This window comes from Acomys minous, assembly GCF_964271855.1.
Source record: "Acomys minous genome assembly, chromosome: 17".
Taxonomy (NCBI): domain Eukaryota; kingdom Metazoa; phylum Chordata; class Mammalia; order Rodentia; family Muridae; genus Acomys; species Acomys minous.
This window is the reverse complement of record NC_140500.1, coordinates 2,008,240-2,033,027: the sequence shown is the minus strand read 5'-3', so window position 1 is coordinate 2,033,027 and position 24,788 is coordinate 2,008,240. Positions and strand designations below refer to the sequence as shown.

Genomic DNA, 24,788 nt, shown 5'->3' with positions numbered 1-24,788 from the left:
CAGAAGACAGAGTTATTACGTAGCATGTGTGTAGGATATGTATCAACTATTGTTAAAGGGGTCTAATAGTTGCTTCCCTGGTGTTGCTTTATGATGTCCAAGGACAGCGCAGGGCGTTCGCTCCTGGCCCTCCGCGCTTTCTAGACACTGTGCTTCAGTGTCCAGCTCTCAGACCCTCCTAGACAATCTGCACTGTATGCTCACGGGCTTCCCCAACTGAACTCTTTGTCCTTCTGACTGAGGAAGTCAGTGCTGCAGTCTTAGGTGGTTTCCAAAGCCACCAGACAGGACTGTGACAATGGGCCAGTGTCTGAGCATTAGGAGGTGCTTTATGGTGGCAGCTTGAAAGCACCTCTCCTCAGAGGCTATCCACACCCTGCCTTCACTATGGTCATTTTCTTCATGGGGTCTCTCTCTCCATGAATGGAGCTGTCTCCGTTATCAATCTCATTCAGAGGCTGTCATATCTACTAGATGTCCTCAAGCAGCCTAAAGGCGTTGTTGGGGTTTCCTGCAGGCTCTAGTGGGGTGCAGTTCTCCGCATCCACCGACGGGCTCTGATGCCTTTTCAGCCTTTTGTGTGCACCAGTGCAGCTGTGACTCACAGAGAGCGATATCCATGAGACACAGATCTGTGACAGGTGTCTCAGGTCCCCGCTAACTCCACCCCTGTACTTTGCTCCCTGCATCATAATCACCTGCAACCAATAGGAAAAGGCATGGCAGGAGACTGATAGTTTCCAACATCCCACAATGCACTGCATGTCAAGCAAATCCCTGGTGCTCCAGTTCTTAAAACATACCAGCATGGAAGGCTGGCGTTCTCCTACCATGATCCCAGATGACTTAAACCCGCCTCACCCAGGAAAGCTACCCCTATGCAAGAGTCGTGGGTTTGCTTCCGTACGTCACGCATGGCTCTTGATAGCTCCAGTGGCTTGCAGGAAGGACAGCTGAGAGCAGTTAGCAAAGTTGCACCCTGTCTGCCCTGTGTTAAAGTGGAACGGACCATAAATGTGTCGGGGTTGGATAGACAGACCAGTGGATGATAATAATCTACGGTGAGAATCCAGACATGAGAAATGAACAACAGCCCTAGGTGCACAGGGAAGCTGCAGGTGCACGGGGAAGCTGCAGGTGCACGGGGAAGCTGCAGGTGCACGGGGAAGCTGCAGGTGCACGGGGAAGCTGCAGGTGCACGGGGAAGCTGCAGGTGCACGGGGAAGCTGCAGGTGCACGGGGAAGCTGCAGGTGCGGCTAGACAGGTGCAGGAGGGTGGCCACTGACCCGAGGTACCTAAAGCCCAACGCCACACCAGAGGCAGGAGCCATGACACATCCTAAAGATGCTCCAAGCAGACAGCAGCTGAACTGGCCGAGGCATCCATCCAGCCTCAGTGGGCTAGGTTCTTCATTGGCCCCAGGTGTGGGGCCCAGACCCAAAGTCCAGGACCCCATAGGCTGAGGCAAGATATCCAGCCATGAGGTCAGTGTTAGCCACACCGTTTGTTCAAGGCCAATCTGATTTACAGGCAAGACTCCATGAAGAAAAGAACAGAGGTCCTAACTGGTTTGATGTGAATAGCTTCTTGCTAACAGAAAAAAAACTGCACGTCCATCTCTGGCAGAACACATCTACTCTGGTATGATCTGTGATCTATATTGATCTATACTGATCTTTTAAATACAGTGTTCCAACACACACACACACACACACACACACACACACACACACACACACACACAGAGTGTCAGGCAAGCCTTATAATCTCTCCAGTAGGTTTTGAGGAGTTTGTTCGCTTGTTGAAATCCAATAGTCTTAAATATTTTAAATTACATTTATTTATTATCTGTATGTTGGGGGGCGGGTGTGGGCACTTGTGCCACAGTGCACAAGTGGAGGGCAAAAGGCGGCTTGTGGGAGTATATTCTCTCCTTCCACTATGTAAGTCCTGAGGGCTAACTCAGGCCATCAGGCTTGGCAGCCGGCACCCTTACCTGCTGAGCCATCTCACCAGTGGTCAAAATTAGTTTTTAATGACTCAATGGAAATAGCTCATAAAAGCCTCAGATGGCAAAATTCAAGGCAAGCTCTTTAAAATAAGTGTTTAAAATATGTTTAAAGAAAGTAAAGGAAAAGAAACAAATGTGAATTAAAGCGCAGAACTCAAATAGAGAGAGAACATGAGGAATTAGAACACAGGAGGAGACTGAGCTATGCAGACTGGCAGGCTGGAGAGGGCGCTACCCACAGGAGAGGGAAAGGGCGTGTGAAGCCGACACAAGCTGTGGCAGCAGGAATTATCCAGAGAGCTGAAAGGAAGGAAACAACTGAATGAGACCCAAACAGCAAACAGAGATATCAAACCATCAGCCGTTCCTAACTTGAAGTCTCGGCATAGGCAGGTGGGGAGCAGGAAAAAGAACAGGGAAACCACTAACACTATGACAAAACTGATCTTTAAAATGTCAGTTCGCCTGCTAAAACATCTTAGGCCAAGCCAAGCAAGGTAAATACAAAGAAAAGGACCTAGACATAACTAGAGAATAAATATAGAGAGAAATCTTTTTAAAAGAAGCTCATGAATAAGATTATATGCAGGAAAGTTCACAGTACAGATATGTGTGGATTCTTTCAGAAACAATGGCAACCAAGGTGGTGGGATGGCGCCTTTAAAGTGCGTTTTAAACTAAGTTAACCCATTAAGCCCTCACCAACGTACCTGCCTACCTGCCGCAGGAGGCTCGTGTTTCCTCCATACTTTCCTACATGAAGAAACAACTGTTGTTAAAACAAGACAACAGAAAAAAACATAGAGCAAGAAAAGTCAAGTAGAAGCCATGCTCCGTGGCATCGGGGACCCTGGACCTTGGGACCTGAACACTGCAGACCGGCTCGCCCATCCCACTCTGTGTGGCAATGCTTTTACAGTGGTAATTTACAGCGATGTTATAATGGAACCGACTAGAAAGAAAAAGAAGAGGAGCAATTAAAAGCCATGGCAGGTTCCTCCTCTGGGAGCCACGGTTGAGTGGCTGCGTCACTGGACACAGAGCTCTCCGTGGTCAGCCGCTGCGTTCTCAAAGCACTACACGTAATGGCTTCCTTTGCTTTGTCTTTTAATGCTAAAGACTTTAGTACTTCTTATGATTCAGACACAGAAAGCTTTTTGTCTCAGATGTTGAAAAGTCAAACAAAAACAGAAGCATCCATGTCAAAACTAGGAGTAGCTCTTTTCTCTTGGTGCGTAATTATGTACTGAAAGTCAAAAAAAAAAAAGAAAGAAAGAAAGAAAGAAAAGAAAAGAAAAATTCAAGTGAGGGGCGGGGGGGATGGCCTAGGCACAAGCGTGCTTGCTGCACATGCGTGAGGCCCTGAGTTCAGATCCTCAGCATGCGTGTAAGAAGACCTGATCTTGGGAGGATGTGCCTTTAATTCCAGCTCTGGGGAGACAAGAGGACCCTAGGAGCAACCTGGCAAGCTCACCCAGCCCATTGCTGAGCTCCAGTTCCAGTAGGAGACACTGTCTCAAAAACACAAGGAAAACCCTAGGAAGACACACAAATCCCACCTCGGTTTCCACGAATGCATGCGTGGGTGCAGGCACGCGCATGGGTACGCACGAGACGAGAGAGCCCCGGTGAGCAGAGATGACGGTATTCTCCGAATCCTACACAGACCTAATTCCAAATGCAGCTGAGGCTAACACCCGAGCTCTTGTCCTCACTGGTGTGCATCAGGTACAGACAGACGGAGAGCAGCAGCCGCACAAGATGGCAGGCTGGTATCTTCCCATGGTCGAAAGCTTAGCAAGCCTGGAGTACGTGTCTGTGCACAGAGGTGGTCTGGTTTGCTGTGCAGGGAATACAGCTCTTACCAGGCCTTTGCTCCACATCTCTACTGCTGTGAGGTGACTTGGCATCAGTTGTGGGGAGCTCACGTGCTGAGCTTCACACCCAGGGCTCTGACCACTACAGGCGCTTCTTTCAGAAAAGCAGGGTCTCACCAACTGCAGTTTCAAATGACCAAAGAGAAAACCTTTCACCATGATTTTAGAGTAAATGAGAATAATCTACAGTGAAAATGCAGAAATGAGGAATGAGCAACAGGCAGGAGGGTACACATCTCTCTCTTCTCTCTCTCTCTCTCTCTCTCTCTCTCTCTCTCTCTCTCTCTCTCTCTCACGCACATGCACATGCACACGCATACACACCTGTGATTTTTTTTGGAATCTGATAGAAGTATCCTAGACACAAAGGGGTTGTTTCCAAATGGAAAAACACAAATATTATTTCTTGTACTTCTTTCATTTACTTACGTTTTCCTCAATTTAACAATCAATTTAGGGCAATTGATTGCCAACTCACAGTCAGTTTTTCTCTACTCTAGGCTTAATGGTGAGGGGTTGAAGGAAATAGAGGATGGGAAGAGAGAAGTCATACCATTTACCAACAGTTCTCCTTCTAGCCCCAACCCGAGTTAACCACAGAACTTTCATTACTTTATTTTTGAGCCAAGGCCTCATCCAGTCCAGGCTGTTCTTGAGCTTGCTACATAGCCAAGGCTGGCCGTGACCTCCTTTCATTTTCTATAAGAAATATGTGTGGATGAATACCCAGGATCCTTTGCATTCCCTGTGCTGCCCTCCCCACCCCTCACTCCGTCACCCTAAGAAAATGCATTTAAGCATCATTAATCCCCTGACCTTCATCAGCCTTCCCACTTCCCTATGTAGAAAAATCCATTTTATTTTAGGTACACTGACATTTTGACCTTTTAATTGCTAAAGAGCAATTATCCTCACATCTTTTTAAATCTTTATTCAAGACTATTAACAATAGATAAGAGTAAATCTAAGTTCAAATACAAAGGCAAGTCGGTATTAGGAGGCACTAGGTAGGGGACAATGGAAAGTTGGCCAGAGGCAGCTGGCTGGGATGTCAGAGAGGACGGTGTGGGAAGTGATGTCAAGGGTAGCCTAGCAACATTTGTTAAGACTAGATTCAGAGGACTCAAACAGAAGCTCGATGAAGTACGGTCTTTGAAGATTCATGCACTCCTGAGGCTCCCCTAAGGATGCTAAATGTGGGCCTGGGACCATAATATCGGTAAAGCATTAGATAGGTAAAGTACCAGGGCCTGAGTTCCATCCTCAGGACCCATTTAAAAAAGCAGGACATGGTAGCCTATACTGTGATGCCAGCCCTGGAGCAGCAGAGACAAGGGACCCCCGAAGCCTGCTGGCTGGCCAGCCTTACCTAAACAGTGAGTTCAGGGACACGTAAGAGAAATTGTCTCAAAATAACAGCCAAAATGTACCACTTATATGATGGTGCATACTCTAAAACACAGGTGCGCCTGCACACACACATTCACACACACACACACACACACACACACACACACACACACACACACACACGCAGAATGTAAAAGGTATGTATTACACTTATTTTTTAAAACTGGAATAGCCAGGAGGCAAGAAGCAGGAGTAGATAGATACCTGCGTTCAAGTCCAGGATGATCCACATAGCAAGTTCCAGGCCAGCGAGAGCCAAATACAGAGACCTTGTCTCAAATAAATAAATTAAATTAAATAACATAAACAAATACAAACTCCAGAATATAATCTTCCTCTTTGTTCAGATGCTGTATCAACAACTGTCACCAGCTGGCCTCCTCTGAATGAAGTCTGTCAGCAGAATCTCTCTCTCCTCTTTCTCTCTCTCTCTCTCTCTCTCTCTCTCTCTCTCTCTCTCTCTCTCTCTCTCTCTCACACACACACACACACACACACACACACACACACACCCAAAGGAGGCTTGGCTTGGGAAGTGTGCACTTTGGTGGTGGCAAACACACTTAAATATTAAGACTGTACAAGTCATCTGCTGCCTCCTGTCCCGATTTATTTCTAGAAACTGATGTTTTTAGTCCTTCCAGCGTCTTCTGATAGACTGACTGCATTATCTCTGATTCGGAATTGCAGAGGGCTGAAGCTCACGGCTATTACAAAGCTTGTCCAAAATTACCCAATCACAGTGCATCAGGGTGTGACTGAAACCTAAGACCCAGGTGAGTGAGAGGACTCCCAGGCCCTGGGCTGGCCTGAGCTCCCTTTTCCCACTAAACACACGGGCAGGAGCAGGGAGAACAGGGGGAAGTCAATACATATATATTTTGGCACATTTTGAACCCCTTGTCTACAAAGTCCAGTATGGTGTTTGATAGAAGACAGATTTTTCAGTCCTTTCTTCAGTTGACTGGATGGCTGGTTGATTGAAGGTGACTGCGCAGTCTGTTCCCGATGTCTAAAAAGATAGGAAGGCTCTGTTTCTCAAACCTGGCTGTGCTGAGGGTTGCAATGGCAACACTCTGGGACCAGAAGGCACTGTCCGTGTGTCACAACACAGAGACGATTGCAGGCATGGGAAGCCCAGCCCACGGAGCCTTCTAAGCTCGGATGGGGGTGAGCAGGACCTCAGGCAGGGGATATAATGGTGCAACCTGCCATTTGTGCCTCTGGAGACTCGAAGTGGAAGCCGCTGTCCCTGGGGTGCTGCGACAGGCTCCCTGCTCTTTGGAGGTGATTTCAATCCGGCCCCATTTTCCAGACTTATCCACACCTTCTGGTCTCGGAGAAACCCAGAGCCAGGGGGAAAAAGACAGAGAGGTAAGAGAAGCCTAGGCAGTGTGTGGGGCCTCAGAGGTTGCCACAGTCACGGCAAACTGAGTTTGGGGAGTGGAGTGCGAACTGGGGTCTTTCTCTCATTTTCACATTTCCTTGCTTTCTGCCATAGCTCAGCAAACCTCATTGAGGAAAGAAATCAATGGCTAATTTCCTGAGTAATAGATGGGGCGACCCACAGTGTTCTCTGCTGGCTGACAGTGAGCACCGGGTTACTCTGGGCTGCAAAGTCCGAGCCAGTTAGCTGCTGAAGGTTAAGCATTTGAATGAAAACAGAACTGAAGAAGTTGGCACCACCCGTAGGCTGTGCTGACAGGGAGGGGTCTCCACTCTTTGAGATTCAGTCCTGTCATGAGAATGCGCACTGTTTCCTTCTGCACATCTGGGGCACATTGGAGTCTGGGGGTTCTCATGTGGGATTTAAGCACAGATTAAAGAAGAGATCTGAAGAACTCCAGGGAAGAATGTGATCTTTCAATTTCATTTGATCATTTTATTAAATTTGCCTAGAAAAAAATCAATTAAAGGTCAGAACTTAGTTTTTTATACCCAAAGCACAACTGATATATTCCAGCTTGTATCTGGCAATGGAATTTTTCTTATTAATTAATGATGTTCCAGGCACTCAGAAGGCTGATTGCTTTTACTCTGGCGGGCATGGGGAAATCAGAACAGACTTTCTTTCCATGGAAATTTCTCGTATACTTCGTCCCACCGCTCTGTGGGAGGTGCCCAACTCTCTGCAAACCACGGTGGTAGCTGAGTAAACGCAGTGGTAACTGGCGATCTTTAGAGCTCTGTAGGTTCGGCTGCAGAGAAGAACTGGCACCATGGGAGGAACACTGTTTGGCCGGATAGAACAGCTGAAGTGTGTGCCAGCGTTGCTGCCTGAGTCCTCCACCCACACAGATGGCGCCTGCCTTGTAGGGTTGTCAGAAGGATTAAACAGGGTGCTGTGTAGCTGTCTCAGGAAGAGGCTGGCACAAAAATATCTAAGATGTCACTACAGATACTAAAGGTAGGGGTTATGGCTTTGATCAAAGATTAACGTGCAGGATAACACCAATTGCATAATGTTCTAAGCAACTGACATGGCTCTTCAATTTGAAACCTGGGCGAAGGCTACTGGGCTCATGGCAGTGCTGTTCCTTGTGGGAGTCAGTCTGTCTGGAGGTGGGGGTCTGTCTGGAGGTAGGGATATAGTAGAGTCATCAGCAACTGTGCAGCAGATTGTCTGGAGGTGGGGGTATAGTTCGAAGATCCCTGTAAAGTCAGCAGTAGCTGCACAGCAGATAACAGGAAGACATTGAGACAAACACTGGAGCCAGGATCCCAAGGGCTCCACATCAGAGGTCTGCAACCGCCTGGCAGTTCCTCAGCCATGGGGTCACAGATTTGTTCAACAAATGTCATTTTAATGTACCTTCAGGCGTCTCCAATCCACGTTTCGCTTTGATTCTAAAAGTAATTCCAAACCGACTAACCATACATGCAGGTAAAAGTGAGCGCCCTCTGCCCTACTCTCTCTGCTGCAGGACTTACACAAGGTTCCTTAAGCCCTCTGGGGTGAGCAGTGCCTTCTGCCACCTCCCGGAGTTACTGCAAGGATTGTATGAGAAAGTGATGGCACAGTGTGAGAGACGTCGCTTAAACCATAGTACGTGCTCAGAAAGTGCAACCACCCTTCCTTAGTTCTTTTCTTTATTTCTTGGAATATATTTGCACTAAGAAATTAGATGTCACTCTGGTTCTCATAGTCAAAAATCCCTGTGCTTGCATTAATTTAGTAGTATAGGCTCTGAAAACTTTCTTCAGTTTAAAGTGTATGTGTGTGTGTGTGTGTGTGTGTGTGTGTGTGTGTGTGTGTGTGTAGAGAGAGAGAGAGAGAGAGAGAAAGAGAGAGAGAGAAAGAGAGAGACAGACAGACAGACAGACAGACAGACAGAGGAGAGAGGAGGGTGGGGAAGGGGGAAAGAAGGAGGAGAGAGCGCTAGCCAGCACAGAGAGGCCACAGACCAACAGTGCTGGCTTCCTCCAGCACACTGAATAACTTTCTTCTCAGTGGACCAGACACTCCTTGTTTATTTATTATTATGTATACAGATTTTTGCTATAGATGGTTGTGAGCCAACATGTGGTTGCTGGGAATTGAACTAGTTTTCTATACCATCATCTCTCTAAGAATGTTACAATTTTTTTGTTCTTCCTGGACAGTGTTTGTCTACCAATCAATCCCTTTTCTAAAATAGAAACATTCTAACAGCATTCCCCTGGCTAGGAAGCTAGCACCACCCCACGCAAAGGAGATTTCCCGCTAGTTCCTTCCCCAGGACAAGTGCAATCCGCAAACGGCTTAAGGCTAGAGCAGAGTAACAGCCAGAACATAACACACACACATTTTATTATTTTTTGTGTGATCAAACACATTGACCAGAAGCAACTTAGGGGAGGACGGGCTTCTCCTGCTTACACTTGCGGTGCTAGTCCACCGCTGAGGAAGTCAGGGCAGGAACTTGGGGCAGAAACCGTGGACAAACCCTGTTTATTGCCTTGCTCTCTGGCTCTTCTTACTCAGATAAGCTTTCCTACAGAGCCGAAACCACCACCTGGATGGTGCTGCCCACAGTGGGCATCAGCCATTAGGACAATCTCTCAGTCTGATCCAGGCACTTCGTCAACTGAGGTACCCTCTTCACACGTGACTTCAGATTGTGTCAAGTGGACAATAAAATATAATCAACATAATTGGTATACTTAGCTAAAGTAAAAAATAATAGTAATAATTAGCTTCTTTTTAAATGTTTATTTCATTTATTATGCCTCTGTGCATGTCATGCAGTGTAGCACCAGAGGACAACTTTGCAGAGTTGCTTCTCTATTTCCACACTCACAGAGGTTCTGGGGATTGAACTTTAGGTGACAGGGGCTTCTGTAGATATTATTTTCAAACTACTTTTATTTAGTCTAATTTACCTTCTTAGCAAATAGTCTCACAGTCCCACGTCTGCTTTGATCTGTATGCCCTGTCTCCATGAAACAAAATAAAAGGATTTTTAAATCTTAAAATATTAGAGAATGTCTTCTGGAAAATAGAATTTCCAGCATTACATTTACTTTGAAGATTTCAATTTCAAATGAGTTATTCCAGGTGTTATAATGTCAAAAGGCTCCCTATGGAAAGCCTGCTATAAAATGATTGTTTTGTAAGATCTGTCTGGTATCACATCTGATGTTACTCGCCTCCCTGCAGAGAGGCTGTCTCTATCAGTGTTCAGTATCAGAATGAAACCCATGAAAGAAAGAACTCGTCTCAGGGACAGAAAATGCGCAGACTATGAGAGGGTTTTCTTCCTTTTCCCTGTACACTCAGCGATGTTCTGTCTGTAGTTCAGTTTGGCTTTCTTTGTGTGTAGATCAACAGTGCTTGTTTTCTATTTTCCCTTTGCACGTGAGTGTGCATGTGTGTGTGTGTGTAGTATATGTGTGTGTAGGAACATGTGTGCAGCTGCATGTACCCATGGAGACCAAAGGCTGATATCACTTGGAGGCTTAGTCTTGCACACGTCATCTGTTAAGACAAGATCTGTCACTCAAACCAAGATGCTGGTGATGTGGCTGCTCCAGGGCCAGCTTGGTTTGGGGGATCCCCATCTCTGTGCTCCAAGACTTGGATCACAGGGGGGCCACCAGAGACACCCAGCATTCACTTGGGTCTGTGGCAGACACCAGCCTTCGTATGTGTGTAGCTCATGTGTTAGCCACTGAACCCCAGCACCCTCCAGCTACAGGAGGTTTCCCAGAGGCACAGCTCACGCAGCCGTGCCTCCCTTCCCCGCTCCCTCCTGTGCCCCACTTTCACCGAGGCACCTGGCCTGCTCTGGGACAGCCATGTTTCCCTTTCTAATCCTCATCTCCACCTTCCTCCTTCCTGCGTCACACTTGCTGCTACCTATAACTCACCCAGTCTCACATGCGCTCGCTTCCTGCCGTTCCTGATGCCGCTCAAGGGCACGCAGCTTCCAGGCCAGCCACATCTCTTCATGGTGTGGCCCGTGGTCACAGCCGTCACTGCCCTCCTAACCTTCCAGACACAGTTGGCACATTCTGCTTTGGGGACTCCGGCACCACACCCCTCTCACAGTCCCCTCGCAGCCCTGTTTATGCACTGTAGTTATCCGCCGTCTCTCTCACGGAGTTGTCCTGTGACAGTCATGCACTCTTAGCATGCTTGTGTGTTTCACTGCAGTGGGCTGAGTGTGTGATCCCTGGGGCGAGCGTGGCGGTCTAACAGCCCTCACACAAGCTGTCAGCTGCCAGTTCGCTCTGAGTGCTGTGCTTGTATTGCTTCTGTCAGTCCTCATGGCAGCCTTTGTTTCCACCTTACGCAGCAGAACTCAGTCACCCTCCACTCACTCCCACTATCCTGCGCCCTGCTGTGTAATGGGTTTCCGTAATTGCCTCCCAAATGAACGCCTGGATGAGCGATCCACAGTCAGTCAGACCTGGGAGAGATGTTTGCAGGGAACCCTGAGGACAGGAACAGGCAGGATGGAAACAGGCTCTAAGCCACAGCGCCATGGCGTACAGTGGATGGAGTTTTTCAAGCGCCTGCTAGGAACCCCATCACATGCTCACTGGGACACGCTGGGGATGCCACAGCCTCAGAGCCCTGCAGCAGCGAGGGGCTCTCTCACTATCTCGGTATTTCCCCACAAGTCCTTCACTTGAAAGCTATTACTGAGCTATGGCAAGAAAACAAAGCAATAGGAAGTGTGCATTTTCCAGGTGTTAACTTCTTTTCATTGAAAACCACAGCAGAGCCCCCCACTAGCAGTTGGGGAGCTCCCTGTCTGGGAAGCATTGTGCTTGTGGGGGCCCTCAGGGGAGATGTGGGTGTGAAGGGAGCAAGCAAAGTAAATGGAACTTTTCCTGTCAGATGAAAAAGCACCATTGGCCAACCACATTGTTTCTCCAAACTTGCAGCAAATTCTAGGCTGCATTAAAAAGGGAAATTGCTTTCCTGGGGGAATCCGTCTTCCAGCTGAGGGCATGGCTAGTAGGACACATCTGCTTTATGACTGTAATGACTTATAAAGTTCAAAAGAGCTGCCTAAAGTTCTTGGCACGCCAAAGTATATACTGAGCCAGAAAACTGGGGCACAGGTAATAAAACAAAAAGTAGGATCCTGGTGCCGTCGGTAACTTTAGTTTTTAGTTCTGGTTTAGGAAGGACACCAAAATTCTGAGACAGGATAATTGGAGCAAGAAGATCCTAGTTATGTAAAACCCAAGTCAAGCTGTTGCCTTTAGCCAGAGCTAGTTAGGCTGACCGTGATCTTCACTGGCCGCCAGCCCAGACTGGTGTGTGAGGAAACTCCTCGCTGCCTCATCTTAACACGTCTATACGATAACGCTAAGGACACCCGTGCTCACAAGCACACTCAGCTTTTCCTTTGGATCTGAGAATGCCTGAAGAGCTCTACACAGGAAAGAGAAGTGCTATTAAGTTCATCTTGAGGGCACTAAGGACACCAGCTTAGTTGATGAGTGCTTGCTGAGCACACCCAGGAGCCCTGGATTGGATCCCTAGCATGACCAAAACTGTATTGGTGCACACCTGTGACCCCAACAGGCTGGAGGTGGAGACAGGAGTTCAAGGCCAGCCTGGGCTGCTAGCGATCTTGTCTCAACAAACACTAGCCACAAAGTCCTCCCTGAAGTACGTGAGGAAGCTATTGAGACACTATCTTCAAAGGTGTAGCGGTAAACTGAGGCTACAGGGGTACAGACTGCTCGCACAGAAGTGGTGATGTGCTGTCTGCCTTTTTGCTGGGTTGGTGCTTGTGCTAATGGAAGCAAGGTGAAGCACATACAAGTTGACATGGGACTTCAGACTGCACCAAAAGTCACTGGATGTCCACTGCATGACTCCCTTTAAGCATGTCCTTACATGAGTGCTTAAAACACTGTATTCCTGACATTGTACACAGCTTTGATGCTACCATTCATTGTCAGCTTGACAGACACTACAATTGCCAGGGAGAACAGACCCCCCCCCAGACACACCCATGGGGGCCTACCTTGAATCCCTTGATTGGCTCCACAGACTTAGGTACGGGTGGCTCCTCTCTCTAGACAAGAGACTCTGGATCAGTCAAGGATAGATGAGGCCTGCAGAGCCCGAGCACATGTGCTTGCATCCCCTCTCTCCTTCTGGCCGTGGGTGCTGTCTGACCCCCTCCTTCACATGTCTAAAGCCGAGTTCCCTGCTGTGATGGACTGTAACTCAGAACCCTGTGCGGAAATGGACCCTTCCTCGCTTAAGTGCATTCGTCAGAGCTCATCACAGCGACAGGAAGAGGAACTGGGACAGCATCTCTGTGTGATGAGACTCAACACACACACACACACACACACACACACACACACACACACACATGGAGAGAGAGAGAGAGAGAGAGAGAGAGAGAGGGAGAGAGAGAGAGAGAAAGAGAGAGAGAAGGGAGGGAGTTTCTTCAGCAGCTCAGACATGGTCATCCTCTACTACGCAACGCACACCAGGCCCACTTCATCCTTCCTGGGATGAATTTGGCTCCATATTTCCAAGGCTCCTGAACGTGTCTTGCTTCCCTCTGAACTCTGCTTCCTTGAAATTCTTCCTCCCTCTGTTTATTTCCTCACCATTTCCCAAGACAGACTCTGCTCTGTTTCCCCAGAGTCCCACGTACAGGAGTGTAAGACCATGTAGAGCGTGCAGACCCCGGGACGAGGGCTCTGTTAACAGTTCTCCTCACTGTCCAGCCTCTTTATCCACCACCAGGTTTTTCTGTAGGCATAACTTGTCTCTCAGAAATGGCTTCTTCCTTTGCCTTCAGGTGTCCTTACTCCTCTCTGGAGTGAAACTAGGTGTGACGTCTATTATCCATGCACCGTTGGGAAGGTCACGAGGCTAGAGAGATGGATCATCGGTTAAGACCACTGTGTGCTCTTGCAGAGGGTCCAGATTCAGATTCCACACAGCAGCTCACAACTGTCTGTAACTCCAGTTCCTGGGGATCTGATGACCTCTCTGGTTTCTGAGGGCACTGCGCACACATGGTGCACATACATTCATGTAGGCACAACACTCAAACATAGTAATATTTTAAAATGGTAACTAAAATATGATTATCATAATCTAAAATAACTAATTGAAACTGCTGAAATATCACTGTCAGGTTATAAGTGTTTAGCTCTGTATGCGTGTGGCATGTCTGTGCACTAGTGCATGTGTGTACATGTTCACTTATGTTCCTAGTCGGTCTTCACTTTTTTTCTTTCCCCCAAAAGGGTCTCTCACTAAGCCTGGAGCTCACTGATCCAGCTGGACTGGCTGGCCTACAGACTCTAGAGGGCGCTTGTCCACCCCTACCCCCAGCCCCGAGTTTACATGTGTGCATCTCTGCACCTGACTATTTAAATGGATGCTTAGGGGCTGCACTCAGATCTCCACACTTACAAGGCAAGTACTGCACAAGCTGAGCCAGCTCTCCAGCCCCAATTATATCAGTTTTTAACTGATACACAAAGATCATGAAAGTTTCTGGGTAGTGTTGTATGCATTCTCCTCACGTTGTTTTAAGTTGGTCAAACATGTATCTCGTCAAACAATCTCGGGGCAAAAGCTCTCCACAGTTCTGTCGTTTGAGAGATAGTCCATGCTGTTATCTGCAAGTTCCAAGTGCGATCTTAGCCCAAGCTTCTTGCTCATATCTGGCTTCACCTTGGTACCCAGGGACCAACCTCTCCGTACCCCAACCTTCTCCAGTCTCTCTCCCTTCTGCCCTCATCACTGTTGGATCCCGCACGCAGTGGGACCGTGCACCCATTCGGCGTCTGGCTTAATGATACCTAGTCCCACCTATAGTGTGGCAAAGGCAAGAATTCCATTCCTTTGTGGCTTAATAATATCCCCTCACCTGTAGTCTGCCTCTGCATTGCGCAATCACCCGTAAACGGTTGTGAGAGCTGGTGCAGACAACACCAGAGCGCAGCAGCCACTTTGCACACTGACGTCATCTCCTTCAGAATTGCTGGATCATAGATCATTCCACTTGAATATTTTTAAGAGTGCCTATCATCCATCTTCCACAGCGCCTGCCTTGGCTTATGTGCCCTCTCCTCCACACCTTTGCCAGCGCTTGGCATCTGTAGCATCCACACCCCAGCTCTTCGCTGCACTCAGGCTCTGTCTTGCACTTCTCTGCCGACCACTGATGGTGGGCAACTTCTTCCTGTGCCTCCGGCCTCTTGAAGGTCTTCTCTTGAGAACGTGTCCCCCTCCTTTTTTTTTTTTTTTTTTTGACACTGGGGACACTTGTCTTTTTGTCCACTGTCCACTTAGGATCTAGTTCTAACTTCACAGTGAGGGGTGTGTGTCTTCACTTCTCGCATGTCCAGACCCACACTGCCAGTGACTGAAAGGGAAAATAAATTAAGGCCAGGTTCTTCCTCAGTTGTGACTCAAACATAACTCTAAGATAGGTAGCTTTCTGACAGGTTTTGCCTGGGTAGTATAAAAATTAAAAAGTTATGCTTCTGACTAGCTTTGCCTTTTATTGGGCTCACTCCTTAGGGCTGCTCGTCGGAAGTGGGCCTTTGTAGGGGTGCTTTGAAGAAATGGCCTTGGTTGCCAGCTGTTCTGAGAGCAAGTTACCTCCTTAAGACAACTGAGTTTCTTTGCATCTTTGAGTTCACTTAATTGCACAGAAGATTAGCTTGCGGTGGGAACCTAAAGACGGCCTCCATGAAACCATACATAAGATTCCCATCCTATATAAACTGTGGAAGGTCTGCTCAAGGCCAGAGCCTCTAATACACCAGCTAGGGCCGGTTGTGTACTAGTAAAAAGCTCTGTTTCTCTCAAGACCTTACTCGGTTGTGTCTCCCCCGCCCCATGGAGCCCTTCGCCAATAAGAATGCCCTAGTCCCTCGTGTGCACACATGAACACCGTGCAGTGAATGTGTCCCTGCACTCCTGTGCATGCTGTGTGAGTGTGGCTGTGTGACTGCAATTAAATTTTTTGTTTTATATTTGATAGGGAGCTACAAAGATGTTCTCAGAAAGATGTGGAATTAATTTTTGGAAATTTTAAACACATCTTACCCGAATTCTGTCCGTCAAGAAATCCTCCTGCTACTCTTGTTTTCCAAAATTAATCCCTTCACTTCTACTTTCACAACTGGAGGTGGCTGCACATTTTATAGCAGCCTCCTGATGCCCTTTCCTGCGGTATTTTGGGATACTTTCTCCAACAAGCTGTACAAGACGTGAAACCTTTCTCTTCTCTGGTATCAACACTTGAAATGGGAACCACGGCATGCACTGGCCCAGCTAACAGCTCCTAGGCCCTGTACATGCAACCCCAGGTCTGGTAGGCCATGATGCTTTCCTTCCTCAGGAGATGGCTCAGCTGCTCTGGGGAGAGACTTGTCCCGAGGGAATGGTGATGGGTGTACTGAGCGCCCTGGGGTGTGTAGCGGAGCCTGGGCCAACAGTGCATTTCCTCTCCAGCTTCTCTGTAGAGAGATAATTGAGTCATCCAGTGTACGCTGTGGCAGCCGAAGGTGGCAGCTGTGGGGTGTCATGGGCTTCCCGTGTGGAGACAGAAACTTAGCCATCTACCCCACTGCCTGCATTTCCTTGCCTGGAGAGTAGTCCACCCAGGTTCAGACATAAAACTTCGTGATTTTGGGGGTCTTTCCCTGGAACTGGATAATTCAGACTAGCAGCAGCAGCACAGGTGTCCCTGGAACAGGAAGCTCACACTCTTATTAAAGTTTATATTCTAGTAGCTCTTCCTGACCGTGAGCAACACCATGCAAGGAACTTGCCTGCCTCAGTAAGTGCGCGCACACGATCCCTCTGCATCCGTGAGCCTGTGCACACCAATCCTCCGTGCCATGCTGCCCTTCGCTGGATTTTCAGCCGACTCTAAGCAGGAGGCAGAGAGAGGCAAGCAACCCCCTGTGTTCCTAGGGAGTTATACCCCAGTGCCCTGGGGATAGAGAGGCCAGAAGCTCAGGACTGTGAGCTTGGCTACAAGCACTGTTGGCCCTCGGCAGTTTCTGACTGAGCTGGAAGCCAGGTACCATGGAAGTTACTGTCTGTCTTCCTGCTATGGCGGTCTGGCTTCCTGCAGTCTCAGTGCAGCGTAGCTTCCCGGTTGTTTATTGCAGATGAAGGGATGGCTTCTCAGGCCTCCGGCTCACACTCTGGGTTAAAGTTCTGTTTGGTTGCTGTTCTTACCAACTGTCTATTCAGTCTCTCAGCCACGCCCATGAAAACACAAGCTCAGGCGAGAGACCCGCAGTCTTTACCCTCGTGCAGAACGGCCCCGCGGTGCGTGTGTTTTCATGTCGGTGCCTGAGCGTGGATCAGAGGAGGGCAGAGGAGCTGAGCCTGGGATCTACAACCTCAGGTTCTCAGGAGGCTGAGGCGGAAACAGCATGTGGGCTGCAGAATGGCTTCAGGTCCAACAAGAGCAACTCAGAAAGGCCCTGCCTCAAAGCTAACAGTGAGAAGAAGGCCCAGTGGTCAGGCCCACACCTGGCGCACGTGGGGCTCCTAGGTCCATTCCCCAGATGTGGGGTGAGGTGCATGTGTGTGGAGAATGCTTAGATTATACCAGCATAATTTGTTTGTTTGTTTCTGCAATGCAAGAGTTGGGGTTGTAAACTCTGTGGACTTCCTCCAGGGAAACTGAAATGGCACATCCAGTTGCCTCGCTTCTAGGAACTGTCTGAGCCAGAGGAAACTCCAGGGTCCCTCAGAGGCCTCAGAAGGACTGGTTAGAATGTGTCAGGATGCTTCATAATTGGAACTCTGCCACAGTGCAGAGCACTTTACCCTGAGCTGCTCGGCAGTGTGTTCTTTATTGTATCTGTTGTCTCACACAACACGTGGGCCGTGGTTTACCCTTAACATGCAGAGAAAGAGGGAGGGAGGGAGGGAGGGAGGGACGGAGGGAGGGAGGGAGGGAGGAAGGGAGGGAGGGAGGGCGGGAGGGCGGGAGGGAGGGAGGGAGGGAGGGAGGGAAGAGAGGGAAGAGAGGGAAGAGGGTCGTTATCAGCTTGACTCCTGCTAGGGCCTGCTGGCAAAGTCAAACAGTCCCTAGATTTGGGGGAGTAAGGATAAGGAAACAGAAGTGACAAAGGAAAAATAAAAGGAAAAGACAAAAGTAAGAAGAAAAGTATCGGGAGGGCACACAGGGAACTCTGCTGCCCCGAGTTTATTCCTCTCGGCCCTTTTATGCAGTGTCCCTCTGTGTGAAGCAGAAAAGTGCTTGGAACAGAAACAGCGCAAAGGCCATTGCTGCCAATTAGTTTACCTATATGATCAGACTTCTGTCAACTTGAGGTCAAGCATCAAGCTCCACATCCTGACCTGGAATAAATAATAAACCTTCTTTTCTAGGAAGTTAGTGAACACAAATACCTTGCCAAGTCCTCAAGGCTGCGTGAGAGTCTTCCAGCCAGTGTTGTAAGCCCTGCTTCTGCTAAGCACTCCAGAAAATGTCCCCCGACAGACTCCCAGCTGACCCTAGTCAGCTGCGGCCACATGGCTGTCCCTGTGTTTCTTTTTGCTTGCCCCTAATATGAGACTGAGCTAAGGACAATCCAGCGATAGACTGTGGACTGTCTAATAAAATAGGCAAATGACTTCTGGCCGTCCCCTCCCTGCTGAAATGCTGAGTTCTAGAAGGAAAATGCCACCAAGGCCATGAAGTGCTGTGGCAAAGCCTTGTCTGGTGGGAGGGAGGGGAGGGAAGTTGACTCTTACCAGGATCTGTATGAAAAGGCAGCAGACTTTCACGTCAGGCTAACGTGGTCCGTACAGCCACGGGGGGTAAGGAGGACAGGCACAGACTGCCACTGTGCTGCCTGACTCACACAGCTAACTTTAACTCCCTTCCTAGGTGCTGACACTCTCGTCTGGCCTTGCACAGTGTCCTAGCCCCCATAGGCACCTACCTCTCTTGGCACTGAACTTTCCAGTCTGCTGCCACCTACTCTGCCACCTGGGGTCCTCGCTCTTTGTCCTTTGTCCACGTCCATACTTCCTGTCCATCACCCCAAACGTCTTGTTCTGCATTTCCAATCACTTCACTGTCAGTTTTCCAATCACTTCATTGTCAGTTTTTTCATAAGATGCACCACCGAAGACATAAAACCTCCTTTCTGCAGCTGTGTTCCAGAGCTGCTAGGGTCGACACTTGGGCACGGGCAGCCCAACGAGCTAGGCTCAGATATCTCTTCCCTTGGCGAGCTCAAAAGAAGTAGGAGTGAAAATCAGAGAAATGGTTCAGCCGGTGAGGCCACACTTGGGAGAGGGGGAAGGGAAAGGTTGAGGAGCGCCCTGCACCCAACCATGGGGCCCTGCCGTGAGGGCAGGAGGTGTGCACAGCTGTGCCGTCCTGCCCACCACTCAGCCATCACTAACTCAGCCTCAGTCAAGTGGCAAGCACTGTGCGTCCCGCCGCGCTGGGAGGCAAGCCATCCTCTGGCTGCACCAGAACTCCCAGTGTAGGACGGCTGCAGACCTTCCCTGAGCACAGGGGCTCTTCTTAGAATTAGCTTTCCTCTGGCCAGGGAAGCTCTATTGACGTTTTTTATGTTTTCTATGATTATGTGTGTCATGTTTTATTTTACATATATGAGAGAGAGAAAGAGAGAGAGAGAGAGAGAGAGAGAGAGAGAGAGAGAGAGGGGAGACACTGTTTCAAATCATTATACATACATATATACATGACAATATTTGTCATTTCCCTCAGGATGTGTCAGTTGTCACCTGTTGGCTGCAAGCCTCAGAAAGCTGGCAGGCATCTTAGCCCCACACACTAAGTATCACGTGATGTGTTGTAATAGAAATAAAAAAAGAAGACAAATTGTTTATCGTTTGATCTATATGCAAACACAGGCCCTGGCCATAGGTAGAAAGCGAGGTTACTAGTAAGTGGCATCCACACATAAGCACAGAGATGCAGGTGACAGCATTGGGTGGCAGAGGTCAGATGGTGCAAGAGTGGCCTTAAGTAAGAAACACACTCCATCCCACTGGAGGAACCATGCAGAAACGGCCCTTCTTACAGTTCCATTCACTGCTCGGCAAAGTGTGACCACAGAGTTTATCCTCATCGCCATTATAAAAGAAAGTTAAAATACAGTGGGTAGACACTTACGTACCATAGTCAGGAGGGGAAAGGGGCCGTTTTACCCTTTGTTACAGCTAAATCATGAGGTTCTGGAAAGTTCCCTCACGTCACTCCGATGGGCTCCCTTCCCACTGGTGTGCTTTGTTGTACAGAACGTACTTTTCTTTTCTTGTTCTAAAGCTGCTGTTACAGATTATACGCATGGGAAGAAATCTCCCCAGCTCCCTGAGGGCTTTGTCTTAAGACAGACGCCTAACGAACGCCCTCCTCCATTTCCTCAATAGAACTCCTCTTTTCAGAGGAGAGCGAACGCTGCTGCTGCTGCTTTTTCTGAGGAGGAATGAGGCCCCACGGGGTAATGAAGGAAATTACTAGCATTGACTCAGAATTTAGTTCTTTCTCAAAACCTAACTGTGTACTTCCAAACAGCGTGCTTGTATTTATTCTGATGTTTCTGGAGAGACTGTCAGCTCATTAGCACAGGGTGTGATCAGCAGTTTATGTTAAGAAATGCCAACTTCTAGTTCACCAAGTGGTGTTCCTTTGTCCTCAACCAACTTTTGTAGTCACCTTTTAAAAATACAACTCTGCATGTGGCTCAAGAACCGTCAATAGTTCACGGCAGCGACCAAGGTCCTGGCATCCTGGTCATGACAGGAAGCACCTAGCGCTGTGTCTCTGCTCTGCCGTAGACACAGTAAATTTGTATCCAATAACCGCCCCCAAGCCTTTCTGACCACCTACATACTGTGACAGAGCCACTAAGACTGTTGAGTACAACCACTCAGTTGTACTCAATTACAGCAGCAATTTTAATTACAGCAGCAATTTTCCAGTGTCATATTCCATAAATCGATAGTCCTCTTGGTAGACTGAGTTCATAAACCTCAATTAATATCCTGCTGATCATGGTTTGTTATGAGAATTCCCACCAACCAATGGCTGACTCAAGGCTGAGATACAGATGTGTGCACCAGGGGACTTCATATCCCCCTCCTGCCTCTGAAGGCACCACACACATGTGCACACACACACACACAGAAGCACATATACACATAGGCACATACACACAGACAGAAGCTACCACACATTAAGTAGAATTATGGTAATTAGTTTAATTAAAATTAATGGTTTTGACTCAATTAGATTATGATATCCATCATAATTACCAAATGACACCTATATTTTTTCAACCTTATCCTAACCTTTACTTTATCCCTCCTAGAAACCCTTATATTCTGCTCTTACTTAATATTCACTCTCCTGTGTCGAGAAGGCATAATTTTGCATGTTTTATTATAACTTCTATATCATATACAGGCACATACACACAGACACATATACACAGGTACATTACATACACAAGACACCACACATATGTGCATGCACATAGAAGATACCACACATGTGCACATGGGCACACACACATATAAGCACATACACACACACATAGAAGGTATCACACATACGTGCACACACATATATACACACACACACAGATGGTGCCACACATATATGCACACACACACACACATAGATGGCACCACACATATGTGCACACACACACACAAACTAAAATAAAATGTAAATTATAGACTCTTTCCCAAGAGCTCTACTAGACAGTTAGTGTTTGATTCAAGATGAAGGCAGTAACACCATCCCCAACAAGCAGCACCCAGAGTCAGAAAAGCTGTTGTTCTGTCTTGCTTGGGCCACGTAGAACGGTCCCTTCGATTCCTCATGTGACTCTCCTGGCCTTTTCTTTATTTGATTATTGAAATCATTTCTACAACGGGAAGAGTGTTACCTAACAGCAGGGACAGTTACCCCATGCTCAGGCTAGCGTGCTGCCACTGACTCCATTACATGGAATAAAGACGTAATAAGCACTTTGCTCTGAGCCAAGAAGGCTATCAACACACCTCAGTGTCCTGCGAAGGAGCCCATCGGCTCTCCAGCCTGTGATAGGTTAGTTAGCCTGAATCTTGATCACTTTTCCTTCCTGGGATGTTACTACTGCTGATATTGTGCTGAGAGGATTCAGTGAGCAAGGAGACGGCAAAACAGCAAATCTGCTGGTAAGACATTTGCAGCCACGGGGCAAGTAAGTAACAAAATCTCAGGGCCTTCCTGTCTGGTGACCTCTCCAGGGATACAGTTGTTTTAAGCAGGTCAAGACAGTCAGTCCAAGGTAAAGGATATAAGTTGTTGCATCTAGTCTCTCCTAAAACCAAAATAAGATGCACAATATTCTTTGGGCCCCTTGGGCGTTTAGGAAACACCGTAGCCCACTCACCCAAAGCTCTCCAAGGCACCTGGCTTTGAGTGGGGTCCAGAGCAGAAGGAAGCTGCCACTCTGCCGTGTGGTCTAACGCCAGCAGATCCCATGTGCATGGGTGATCAGTGACCGCTCTGCAATAGTAGACCCTTAAGGTTTAGGTGCAAGAGTTAAGGAGATGGCTCGGGCAGGAAATGCCTGCCACCCAGGCACAAGGACCCAACCCCTCATAACGCTGTAACCCAGCAAGGCTGAGGCAGGTGGATCCCTGTGGTTGCATGACCAGCAAGCCTAGACTACTTGGCATGTTCCAAACCATGGAAAGATGCTTTCAAAAGAAAATCCAAGGTGATCTTGGAAGCTCTGGCTTCCACATACGTATGTACACAAAAATGCACACTAGAGAGGGGGTGAGGGAGGGAGAGGGGGAAAAGGGGGGAGGAAGAGAGTAGAGAGACAGACAGATCAGCAAAGATTTAGGATACCACCCCTTTAAGAAATGACTCGTGGTCTCTTAGTAGACTAGAGTGAGTCTGGACCACTGTCTTACATTCACGACTGAGGTTGCTTGATGCAATAGGCCATGAACTGGCTTGTGCCACGCGTGCTTTCACACTGAACTAGTGAGGGAGTGAATGGACTTGCACAGACCTTGCAGATACAGAAAGTTATATTTAAACAGCAGCTCAGCTTCCCAGGATGCTATTCCCACTACTTCCTCCCTCCCCAGAGCAGACACCTGTGACATCATGGTTTACAGATGCTCGATAAGCAGGCACTGCCTCACAGTGGACGCCCGCAGCACTGCAGCCCCTTCCAGAGTCATCCCCAGGGGCAGAACTTGTGCATTGCTGATCATTTTGTTGGGCAAACACCACTGACTCGGAATATGGAAAGTCATCTGCATATAAGAGATTTTCATTCTAAGCAAAGTATGCAAGTCATGTTGGTTTATCAGTCATTCAGCTGCGTGTCTGTGGCCACTGGGTTAACAGATAAGGTTTCCTTTGTAATGTGTCACCGTTTACAAGTCACCACATGAAGATCTACATGCGCTCGGCTTTCCAGGTGCCGTGTCTGGCACCACGCAGGCTAACACACCGAGTCACAGAAGGAGACTCTCAGTACGTGCACTCACTCAGCTGGAGAGATGGCTTTGTAGTTAAGAGCACTGGCTGCTCTTCCAGAGGACCTGGGTTCAGTTCCCAGCACCTACATGGCGGCTCACAACTGTCTGTAACTCCAGTTCCAGGGGACCCAATGTTCTCTCTGGCCTCTGAGGGCGCCAGGTGCATACATACAGACAGCATTCATGCAAGCCAATAAATATAATAAATCACATTGTCATCTCATGCAAAAAAAAGAAAGAAAGAAAGAAAGCTTCTGACAAAATCCACATGCCTTCATAATAAAAGTCCTGGAACAGAGTAGGACTACAGCATCATCCTAGATGGAGAAAAACTTGAAACAGTCCCACGAAAACCAGGAACAAGACAGAGCTTTCAACTAAGCCACTCACGCCTTTTCATCAACCACAAACACGATGAGAAAGGAACCGTGGACACACTCCCATCACAACAGCCTCAAGGAAAGTGCATTGTCAGGGAATAAACCTAACCAGGAGCTAATGAAAACCTCAAATCTCTGAAAAGAGAGAGGGGGGAGGGAGAGAGGCTGACAGCAGAGAATGGAAACAGGGGTCCTGACAGAAGCAGAGTCGGTCTGAGCTGCCCGAGAGGTGGGTCTCCCTGGGCGCCCTGGGCTGCTGTCCGATGGTCTCCCACTCAGGGAGGGAGAGAGAACATAATTACTGCTACAGCCCCATGGGGGCTCACACCAGCAGCCAGAGAACCCTGGGCCACCCTGGCCCTCAGCTAACTAGGCAGCTCTTTTCCTATAATCCTGCAAATGGCGATCCCAAATGGCCTGGGTGGACACCATACCACTACTTCTCCTAGGCACCCCAACGCCGGTGGTTTCAGGCTTCCCTCTTTGTGGTGTGCCATAGCTAAACACCCAGAGTGGCAGGGGCAGGAAGTGACAGCCACCCATTTTCAGCCTAAGGAAGAATCCAAGGAGAAGAAACACCAGCTGGACTCTGCTATCTGTCCCAACTCGGTAACTAACGAAATAAATGAAAGTATTAATTACATTGTAATTTTAAATAAAATAACTATGCGAGCCCTAGTTTCTGATTTTAGAGGGTTATTCTCATGCTTTCTGACCTAAAACACACTTATCCCAGCCTTTGCCTGCCTTCAACTTCAAGCCGCCACCTTCCAGCACCGCCACTATGGACACCGCCACCAGGCGTGAGTCCCAGGTGCCTGCTCTTCCACAGCCTTGGTCTGCCTGCCAGTGCTTTTCACTCAACACACTGTAGCCGATGGTATCTCATTGTGTGTGTGTGTGTGTGTGTGTGTGTGTGTGTGTGTGTGTCCTCCACAAGACGGCAAATTGTCACATTCGTCTTTTTCCCAATGTTCCCTAGCATAAAGCCTAGGATGAGCCGAGTGGTGGTGGTGCACACCTTTAATCCCAGCACTCGGGGAGGCAGAGGCAGGCGGATCGCTGTAAATTCGAGGCCAGCCTGGTCTACAAAGCGAGTCTAGGCCAGCCAGGGCTACAT

General features: G+C 48.3%; 1 protein-coding gene across 3 annotated transcripts in view; it reads left to right on the top strand.

The window, feature by feature from the left end:
* Positions 1–24,788, top strand: part of FAR2 (fatty acyl-CoA reductase 2) — a 96,365-nt gene that overhangs the window by 43,606 nt on the left and 27,971 nt on the right. Inside the window, exon 1 of one of the 3 annotated variants that reach the window (XM_084766207.1) lies at positions 6,514–6,673. The exons of the other annotated variants lie outside the window; for them this stretch is intronic. The gene's annotated coding sequence lies outside the window, so the exon portion shown is untranslated. Of the gene's footprint in view, positions 1–6,513; positions 6,674–24,788 lie in introns of those variants that run through there. 3 annotated transcript variants of the gene reach the window in all.